The sequence below is a fragment of the Puma concolor genome, chromosome C2 (assembly GCF_028749965.1).
Source record: "Puma concolor isolate L17-30 chromosome C2, mPumCon1.1.hap2, whole genome shotgun sequence".
In the NCBI taxonomy this organism is placed as follows: Eukaryota; Metazoa; Chordata; class Mammalia; order Carnivora; family Felidae; genus Puma; species Puma concolor.
In genome coordinates this window covers 52,371,980-52,383,550 of record NC_141675.1, presented here as the reverse complement: position 1 = coordinate 52,383,550, position 11,571 = coordinate 52,371,980, and positions in this window count along the sequence as shown.

Genomic DNA, 11,571 nt, shown 5'->3' with positions numbered 1-11,571 from the left:
CTGGAAGTTTCAGTCCTTTTAGTTTTTGTAATTATGGTGGAGTAATGGTGTCTCTTTGCAACTTTAATCTGCATTTCCCTAATGATTAATGATAGTTAATAAAGTTGAACTTCTCTAATATGCTCATTAGCTGTTTGGATATTCTCTTTTATGAGGTGCTTGTTCAAATCTTTGCACATTTAAAAAATTGAGTGGTCTTTTTCTTATTGATTTGTAGGAGTATTTTTAAAAAACATATTGTGGGTACTTATCCTTTGTCAGATATGTAGATTGGGAATATATTTTCCCAGTCTATGATTTGCTCTTTTACTCTCTTAATGGTGTCTTTTGATGAACAGAAGTTCTTAATTATAATGAAGTCCAATTTAACAGTTTTTTCTTTTCTGATTAGTGCTTGTGGGTATTGCTGAAGAAATCTTTTCCTACTCAAAAGTAATGAAGATATCCTCTTATGTTATCTTTTAGAAGTTTTATTATTTTATCTCTCACATTGAGGCGCTGTGATCCATCTTAATTTTTTTTGCATGTGTGAGGTAGAAGTTAGGGTTTACTTTTCCCAACTGGATATCCAATAGTCCCAGCACCATTTACTGAAAGGACTGTTCTTTTCCCACTGAAATTCAATGGTGTTTTTTTTTTTTTTTTTGAGAGAGAGAGATGGCACAAGTGAGCGAGGGGCAGAGTGAGAGAGAGAATCCCATGGTGGAGGGGGGAAGAGAGAGAGAAGCAAGGCTCACCCAAAGTGGGCTCACATTTTTATGCAAAGTGGAACTAACTCATGTTCACCCAATGAGGGGCTTGAGCTCCCCGGATGTGGGACTCAAACTCACAACTGTGAGATAATGACTTGAGCTGAAGTTAGAGGTTTATGACTGAGCCACCCAGGTGCCTTGCCTCTTTTTGTAAGAGGTAATTGTATATGTGTAGGTTTGTTCTGGATCCTGTTCTGTTTTGGCCAATATGTTCATCCTTGCACCAGTTTTTCACTTTCTTAATTTTTGTAGCTTTACATAAGTCATGATACACAATAGTATAAGCCCTCTAGCTTCTTAAAGATTGCTTGGTTATTTTAGGTCCTTTGTATTTTCATATAACATTTAGAGGCAGCTTGTCAATTTCTTAAAAAAAGCCTTCCTGGTATCTTGATTGAGATTGCATTACATCTATATAACAATTTAATGAGAATTGACATCTCACGATTTTCTTTTTTTTTCTTTAGTTTATTTATATTGTTTTTTAGTAATCTCTGCACCCAGTGTGGTGCTCGATCTCATAACCCTGAGATCAAGAGTCAAATACTCTTCTTACCAGACCAGCCAGGTGCCCCTCATGATTTTCCTTAAGTATAAAAAGGTTTTGATAAAATCTAATCCCTATTTACGGTAACATTTTATTAAATAAAGAAGAGAAATGTATATGGAAGCATAAATATCTATGCCCACTAACCTTAAAAAAATATGGAGGAGATTTTTCCAGCCAGATGTTAAAACATACTACAAAGTCATAATAATACATAAAGCAAGGTATTGGTATGAGAATAGGCATATAAACTAATGGAACAGAAGAGACAGCTCAAACACCAAGTCCAATAGAAAAATAGGCAAAAGATATGAGTCAAAGTTTTATAGAAAAGGAAACCCAAAAGGCTTACAAGCATTATAGCCGATACTCAAATTCATTGGAGATCAGGGAAATGAAAAGAAAGAAACAGTGAGAGTGCTGATAGCATTTAGTCAGTATAAGTATATGCATAGCCCATGGTCCAGTAATTTGGTTCTGCATATCAGGTACAAAGAATTTCTCACAGAATAAATAGTAAGGGAATACTGCATAATTTTTTTGTGTGTGTGTGTGTGGCAGGGAGTTGGAAGTAGCCTGGTGTTCTGCAAAGTAGAGAAGCTAAATGGGGTTGAATGCACACCATAAAGTATTATACATCATTTAAAAACAACAGTTTAAATGTGCACATAGAAAAGTGGATACAGCTCAAAAAGACAGTGGTTAGTAATAAAAGTTAGGTTCAGAATGAAAGAAAACAATATTGGTAACAATATCAGTTATAGGCATTAAACATTCCGCACACAGAATAGGAATCTATTTTACAAGAGCATACAGAGAAGAAGATGCACTTCAGTTGCATTAAAGTGTTTGCTTATGAAGGGGGGTAATGGGAGTAGGATATGGGGCTTAAAGGGAAAAATTAAACAAGCTGGGATGTTTCATGCACCTTGATACGGTGTGCACTAAACTGAAGCACTGGATTAACTCAATCAAGTGGATAAGCATTGTTATGTACCTGATAGTGAGGAAGGTTCTGTGGACACAAAAGTGAATCAGACATTATCAGCTATTGGAGAAAAAATAAACAAATACGTTCAATATAATGTGCAAGTGCCCTGGATATTAGGAAAGCCTTGCTGAGGGATGCCTCATTTATCCCGGAAATGCTTCTTCTACAAGGTGGGCCCTGAACAGAATCTTGAAGGATAAGTGGGAGGGAGTCAGGCTAAGACAAAAGGAAAGAGTATCTTAAGAAAGAATTATTATACACCCCCTTTTTTAATTTTGAAAAATCTTGAGAAAAAAATCCCTAAAAACTAAAAAAGATAACCAAACCAATAAAACTCTCAAAGTACCAAGAATAATATGATAAATATGCTCAGACCCATGACTTAAAATTGGTAATTGTAGCATATTTGCTTCATCATTAAAATTGTTTTATTATAAAAAATATCAAACATGCACAAAGGTAGTGAACCCCTTTATACTCATTCCTTAGATTTTGCCATATTTGCTTCATCTACTTCCTTTACTTTATTGGTTTTGAATAAAGGAGACAATACCACAGAAAATAGCATTTCTTTTGATTCTAATTCCCATAAATATCCCAATTCCTCATTCCCTGTTTAGTATGGATCCTTTCCATCTATTTCAAAATAGCTTTAAATACACTTACACTTTTTTAAATACACTCTGGCAATACTGTTTACTAGAAATAGATGCATTCTGCACATATAATTAAAAATTTTCTAATAGTCACATATAACAAGCAAAATGTATACATGCACTCCAATGCAGTATGTTACATGGCAAGAGATAGAGTGATACGTAATACCACCAAATGTAAAGGTTGTGTTTAATGGAGAAAACATTTTGCATCGTTTTGGTTTTAAAATTTAAATTAACTAAAAGTAAATAAAATAAAACAATTTAGTTTCTTAGTCATGCTGGCCACATTTCAAATGCTCAGGAGCTACATGTCCATATTGGGCAGCACAACAGCTCTATAGGTATTGTTTTGTACACCTTATAAGTTTACATGAATGGAATATAATATTTATCTGTCTGCAATTTGCTTTTTGCATTTAACATTATGTTTTGAGTTGTATTCATGTAGATATTATGTAGAACTCATCCATTCTTCTAAACAGTTGTATAGTATTCTATCATAGATTGACTTAATCAAATACTACATTTTACTATACTATATGATCCTCAAATACTATATTTTATTTATCCAATCCCATTTTATGGATTGGCTATAGTTTTTGCTATTATAAATAATGCTGCAATAAACTTCTTGTACACATCTTCTTGACTGTAATACATTGGATTCCTGGGCCATGAACTATATGAATTTTCAATTTTACCATCCGTTTTATGCTAGTATGGGAATTCCAATTCCTTCACATTCTTAGGAAACATATATTGTCACCATTAAAAGCAACTGAGATGACTGTCTTAGTTTTAATCTTCGTGGCTGGTTAGTTTAATAAACTAGCTCAGAAAGACAACAGGTCTCAATAATTTTGGTAAAAAAACTCTACCAAATTTGAAAATATATGAATGTATCAATCAATTAGAAAAATATGCTATTAAAAATTTTAATAATAAAAATATTTTTATTAATATTTAATAGCATTTAATTTTAATTAATATTTATAATTAATTATATTTTTTAATAATAAAAATAAATGTTTATTTATTTTTGAGAGAGAGAGACATTGTGGAGTGCAAGTAGGGGAGGGGTAGAGAGAGAGGGGGACACAGAATCTGAAACAGGCTCCAGGTTCTGAGCTGTTAGCATGGAGCCTGACGCAGGGCTCTAACTCATGAGCCACAGGACTATGACCTGAGCCGAAGTCGGATGCTTAACTGATGGGGCCACCCAGACGCCCTGAAAAATATGCTATTTAAATGATTCCAAGAGAAACATGGAGGTGGATGACAACTAATCACAGAAATTCTTATGTTTTTTTTTTAAGTTTATTTATTTATTTTGAGAGAGAAAGAGTGCCGGTGGGGGAGGGGCAGAGAGAGAGAGAAAGAGAGAGAGAGAATCCTAAGCAGGCCCCTGAGCCATCAGTGTGGAGCCCAATGTGGGGCTTGGTCTCATGATCATGACCTGAGCCAAAATCAAGAGTTGGACATCTGACAACTGAGTCACCCAGGCGCCCCAGAAATTCTTATGTTTAAAAGCACAGAGTGCTTAATAAAGGTGCCTTATTCACTTATATGATTATTTGGTAGCATGTCATCAGAAAGGAAAGGCAATGGTTTTACCTTCTAATTATAGACCCAACAACTAATTTATGGTGAATAAATAAATGTAGAGGAGAAGAAAAAAGATACATATGTCTTGAAAAAAATTATAATCTAATCACAATGAATTCATACCTATTAGCATTTTGGTGTTTAGCTTCCAGTCCTTTTTGTTCTGCAATGCAATATGCACTGACCATCAAAATAATAAAGTCACTCTCTCGGCCCCTCCTTCCTTAGTTTTATACTTGCCCTTGTATTTAGTGTTTTTCTCACCTTGCCATAAGGTTATCTGTGAACCAAAGGGAAATCATAGGCTTGCCATCTTACACTGCTCTCCTCTCTACGAAATTTCTGTGGAATTTCGCTTTGGTAATGTGTCTTGGGCATGTGTCTCTTGTCCTCATTTAGACTTTAAGGCAGAGGCTGCCCTTCAGTTTTTCCCTCCTGCCTCAGTAGCTCCAACATGTACAGTGACTTTCACTTAACACACACTCTTTTCTTAAAGGCATATACTCTTTAAATATCTGTTATGAATAAATGAATATCACCAATGAGGAAAGGAACAACTTCCATTGTACTTAATATCTTTGTGTTGGCTTTGTTATATACTGTAGTTATTACAGAAAATTTTGGTATCTCTTCTATAAATTGTTAAAGTTATCAGGGCAGGGACTATCTTCATCTTTGTATGCATTTATCAAATATGAATTGAACAAATATTTATGTGTAAGGTATTGTGATGGTGTGTGTGGGGGGTGCTGAGAACATACAAAGAGAATCTATGTAAACAAGATATGGTTTTGGCTCCAGTTTACAGATTAGCAGGATTGGGGGAAAGTAAGCATATTTTTCGTACTATCTAAGGGAATGGGAGGGACTAACAGAGAGCATCTACTCAGTTAGTAGATACTTTGCTAGGGTACATAGTATTATGCCCATTTTGTAGCGGGGGAAACTGTTCAGGAAACTTATCAAAAACCAACACTTAGGTCTGTCTGACTCTAAAGCCCAACCTTTCGCATTTGGAAACAGGGATTCCAGAAACATATGTAAAATGAGTAAATATTGGAAGCTCATAAGCACTGTTTTACTATGTACAGTGTAGTACATTGAGAAAAGAATAGGGATTAAACTAGAGACATTTCTTTTCAGTCTGACTCTCAGGCTAAGATTTGGCTATTCTCAGTTACTGAATATTTCCTTCAGGCAACATCAGTCTCCTGCCTGATCTGTGTTCTCTTTCTTAACTTCGTCGTTGGAGAAAGCTTCCTAGAAGAAGTGACATTTGAACTAGGTTGAGTAGAGGTCATTCAGGTAGACAAGGGCCTAGAAGGAGTTCCAGGTAAAGGAACAGGATGTGCCAAGACCTGAATGGTGTGGCTGGATCTTGGGTTCAAGGTTGTAATGGCAAGATAGTAAATGAGGTTTGCAAGGTTGTTAGAGCATGAAGCCTTTTAACAAAACCTACCTACTCGCCTGGTCCCCAGGACTTAGCATGTGATCATGCAGGTTGTGCACTGCACGAGAGCACTTGGCCAGTGGAGGCTAAATTTGTACTGGCCAAGCTGAGGGTCTGAGCCCAGGGTGACTTTAGCCCAGAGGAATATAGAATTCTCTACCTGATCTACCTGGAGTGGGGAATTTTTCTAATTTGTCTTTTTAAAAAATGTTTATTGATTTTGGAGACAGAGAGCACAAGCAGGGTAGGGGCAGAGAGAGAGGGAGACACAGAATCCAAAGGCTCTGAGCTGTCAGCACAGAACACGACACGGGGCTTGAACCCACTAACCATAAGATCATGACCTGAACCAAAGTCAGACGCTTAACCGACTGAGCTACCCAGGTGCCCTTCTAATTTGTTTTTTAAGAAAAGTTCTCTTTTTGTGATTTATTCCCCAGCAGGGGACACTTTTTCCTACTTTTCACAGAGTCTCAGTTTGACAGATTTCTGCTCTGCCTGGTATTGTTTAGAAATTCCTGTTCTCTTGGAAAGGGAAGATGTTCCCACTGATCTCAGTTTGAGTCCTTGGATAGAAAATAAGGATTGAACCCAAACAGATAACATGTACGGTGAACACATTTTTTTTTTCCTCTAGAAAGGAAGTATTTGCCACTTTACCCACTTGGCTGTCCCTTTTCTTCCTTCCCCTTCCTATCAAACTATTTGCTGAAAAGAATAAAAAAAATAGAAAATGCAAGCATGGTCTGGCTACTATTTCCTCATCTGTGTAATGGGGATAAGGATAAGGCTAGTACTTACTTCATGGGGCTCATGAGGTTTAGACGCAGTAATTCATATCAAGATACTTGGAATGATAACTGGCAAATTGGACATGCTCTAAAAGCATTAACTGCTTCCTTCTCTTCCTCCTCCTCCTCCTGCTCCTCCTCCTCCTCCTCCTCCTCCTCCTCCTCCTCCTCCTCCTCCTCTAAATGACCAAACACCTGTTTGGATCCATATGCTCTCATCCCGTCTTGCCTGTTGATTGTCCTCTGCTACAATCACTATGAAATGAGTTGGATAGTATTTATTACATTTACATAGTAATAAACATCTTTTAAGGTATGAGTATTTTGAGAATTAATACCATTCTCTTTTCTGATATGGGTTTAATGCAATCACAAAGTCCCATTGATTATTCTATCCTTCAACATTATTGAAGGTTGGTCTTTATCCTTAAGTTCTCGTTTCATAACGAAGTATGCAAAAACCTCTAGGCACATGAAACTGGCATGGAGTCTTTAACTTTACTCATTAAATGACTGTTAAGAGGGTCTGATAGTAAAATTTTTTTTTTTACAATTTTAAGTGAGTAAGTCAGATTCTACAAATTAAATCTGAGATAAACATAATTCCTATGAAGGTATTGCAATCCATTTTATTATACCCAATTTTGAAAAAAAGAAACACATCTCCGAATACCAATTCCCAATTTTCTACTTAGGGAGGAGAGCTGAAAATTAAATAAGTCAAAGTAATGTGTGTTTTGTAAAATTTTTGCAGGATGCCCCAGAAGGTATATAACTGGGGTGTCTGGCTGGCTCAGTCAGTAGAGCATATGATTCTTGATCTCAGGGTCATGAGCTCAAGCCTCATGTTCGGCATGGAGCCTACTTAAAAAAATAAATAAAATGCATTAAAAAAAGAATGTATTACATACTTGTTTGTCCTGCCAGTGACTTCTTTCTTTCTTTCCTTTTTTAAAATTTATTTTTTTAATTTACATCCAAGTTAGTTAGCATATAGTGCAACAATGATTTCAGGAGTAGATTCCTTAATGCCCCTTACTGCTTAGCCCATCTCCCCTCCCACAAACTCTCCAGTAACCCTCTGTTTGTTCTCCATGTTTAAGAGTCTCTCATGTTTTGTCCCCCTTCCTGGTTTTATATTATTCTTGCTTCCATTCCCTTATGTTCGTCTGTTTTGTCTCTTAAAGTCCTCATATGAGTGAAGTCATATGATATTTGCCTTCACTGGATTGTTTGTTTTTTGGGTGTTGAGTTTGATAAGTTCTTTATAGATTTTGGATACTAACCCTTTATCTGATATGTCATTTGCAAATATCTTCTCCCATTCTGTCAGTTGGTTTTAGTTTTGCTGATTGTTTCCTTTGCTGTGCAGAAGGTTTTTATTTTGATGAGGTCCCACTACTTCATTTTTGGTTTTGTTTCCCTTGCCTCCAGAGACGTGTTGAGTAAGAAGCTGCTTGCTTTCTCCTCGAGGATTTTGATAGCTTCCTGTCCTACATTTAGGTGTTTCATCCATTTTGAGTTTATTTTTGTGTATGGTGTAAGAAAGTGGTCCAGGTCCATTTTTCTGCATGTTGCTGTCCAGTTTTCCCAGCACCACTTGCTGAAGAGACTGTCTTTATTCCATTCGATATTCTTTCCTGCTTTGTAAAAGATTAGTTGGCCATATGTTTGTGGGTCCATTTCTTGGTTCTCTATTCTGTTCCATTGATCTGAGTGTCTGTTTTTGTGCCAGACTTATTTCTTTATATCCTTTAACAAAAAGCAACGTAAAATTTTTATTTTTATTTTTGAGTGGACTAGTTGCATGCAAGGTGAGGGGATTACAAATTAACCAATTTAAATACCCCAACCTAGCTCTACTAGTTGGCAGTTGAAAATTGAATGTAGGTATCATTATGTAACCAGTAAGAATGGGTAGAATGAAAATTCACATCTATCAAATATCCATTTTTTACAAAGCGTTTTAAGATTTACCGTAGTGGGTGTAGGCTTTTTGAGGAGTGATTATAAAATAAATTCTTGATTATTTCATCCCTTTTACAAATTTTCTCCTATTACAATTTTGAGGAAGAAATATGATTTTGTTTTCTTTGATTAGTTTTATTCCTTAAGGGTACTCAATGTGTAAAGGCTTACTAACACCAAAGGTTGCAAGAAATGGAGTATTTTACTATTTATATAATAAATTCTGGCAATATTTACTCAGGTATATCATCAAGAAGGTTATTTACTCTTATTTTGGTCTGGGGAGGAAAGAGAGTTCCTCCTACGACTTTTGCAAGCAAATACTGATTTTTACATATTTTGGTTTAGAAGTATTTATTTTTCTCCTTTTTTTCCCTGAAGACATTTTACCCTATAGAAGTGCTACATTTCTTATTTTTTATTCCTTGAGAATAAGGGAAAAGAGCAAATGATATTTCTATGCATCTGCAAAGAATTTGATTTTACATACTTGCTAACATTTCTGCCTGATAAGGGCTTCTGGAGTACAACTCATAGCAATTTTAGGTATAAGTCTATTACTCTTAAGTGATAACTGATAATTCTTAAATAAGTTGAACTATAGGATAGCTGGTAATGACAGAGTGGCCACAGCAGTCACCATATTATATCTATGAGAATAATAAATATCATTACATCATTCCACTTTGATTGCCTTCTGTGGCCCTATTTTTAAGTCAAATATCCACAAGAGAGAGAATGACAGAGACCGACAGAGAGACAGAGAGAGACAAGGAATAGAAATAAATAGGGTAGAAGGAATCACCCAATTACCTTCAGTAGTTCATGGCATAGATGAATTAACAGATTAGACAAACATAAATGACTCTATGTTATTGAATAACATACTTGTCCTGGAATTTTATAGTATTGTGCTTAAGGCACAGGTGATGGTTTTGAACTTAGAGTCAAAACCTTGTTCTACCATGTTCTAGCTATGTGGATTTGGACAAATACTTAACATAAGCATTAGTTTTCTGATCTGTTAAGTGGGCTAATAATACATATGTTTAACATTTTTTTAGTGAGGATTAAATGAGCTAATCCTCATGCAAAGTTTGGAGCACACAGTCAGTGCTCAACTAAAAATAACTATTTTGTTTAAACAAATATTCAGGGATGACCGAGTCCTTCACTGATAAAAGGGACTGATGGCTGAGCAGTGGTCCCAGTTGGGTGGCATCAAACAGGGACATGCTATGGCATAGGAAATTTGGCCTCATTTGGCCTCATTTTTTTCTTTAAAATTTTTTAATGTTTATTTATTCTTGAGGGAGAGAGAGAGACAGAGCATAAGCAAGGCGGGGGGCAGAGAGAGAGGGAGACACAGAATCCAAAGCAGGCTCCAGGCTCTGAGCTGTCAGCACAGAGCCTGACGCGGGGCTTGAACTCCTGAGCCGTGAGATCACCTGAGCTGAAGTCGGACGCTTAACCAACTGTGCCACCCAGGTGTCCCTCATTTGACCTCATTCTGAAGTGCCAGTGAATATGTGTGGATGAGGAAGGAGAAGGACTGTTTTAGAACTTAAATTGACATGCAAATAAAAGGAAGCATGCTTTTGAGGCTAAGTAAATCCTCCTGCCTGGAATTTGAAAATAATTTGCTTGGCCACATGTGGATTTGTATACAGAAGTGAAAAAGGATGGGGTTGATCTGATAAATGGTCAGATGAATAAAATATATTTGGAAATAGGGAACTTTTGTGTTCTTAAACTAAACAATGAAGATCATAACACATATATTTGTGAAGGTGATTCCAGCAGTAATTTCTGGGTTGGATGGGGAGACAATGGAGTCTGTGGAGAGTGTTGATAGTCCAGTTACTGCACAGTTGGTTCTGGAAAGTACTATGGAATTGGAAAGCAAGAGAGAAATTCCAAGAGGCAGTTTAGATATGGCACAGGTTGGTAACACACTCAGGGCAGGAACTAAAATAGTGTAGCTGATAACATCTTAGTTTATTATTTTATCTGCTTCCCTATCATGTGAAAAGAACCTCCCATCCCACCCCATAACATCCATATTGGAAATGGAGGATGAGTTGATCTTTGACTAAGAACTTAACCAGGGCTTCTACAATAGTAATATCAGAATTTTGGACTTACTCCAAGGGAATCTAGGTATTGAGGAATGGAGGAAGGTAAATTATTCTGCACAGGAAAGTAGGGGGAATGTGTGTATGTGCACTTGATTGGGCTCTTGATTGGGCTGGTGTAGGAGGGAAGATGTGAGAAGGGTACAGAAGACATAAAGAATAGCTAAAAACTGTTATGACTGTGATTTCTATTATCAAATATGAATTTTTGTGTGATGTATTCTTTTTCAGTATTTGCAGACATTCAGGCACAGGTGCAATGCTGCCATGAGTGTTTTGTTGTGTGTATTTGTGTGTGTATGTGTGTGTGCAAATGATGGAAAGGGACCGAGATCTATGCCTAGGTTGATGTAGTATGAAAAAGAATTTGGCCAGGGAAGGCAAAACGATCCTTAACTGAACTAGCTGAGTAGAGGTGGGAGCTGAGTGCCAGAGGTGTTCATGACAATAGAATTCTGAGAATTTGCAGAATCCCAGGGAAGACATAGACTTCCCACAAGTCACTGGAAATGGGTTTGGGTTTTCCTTATTGTGACCTTAAGGGATTGGGTGACTGGCTGAATTTTTATGGGGATAAAGTTGACTTTACATACTTACGTTAGCAGGGATAAGAGGTGACTGTGTCTGTTTCTTTTAGTTATGTGCCCTGAAAGCCCCTACCCTCTATGCCTAA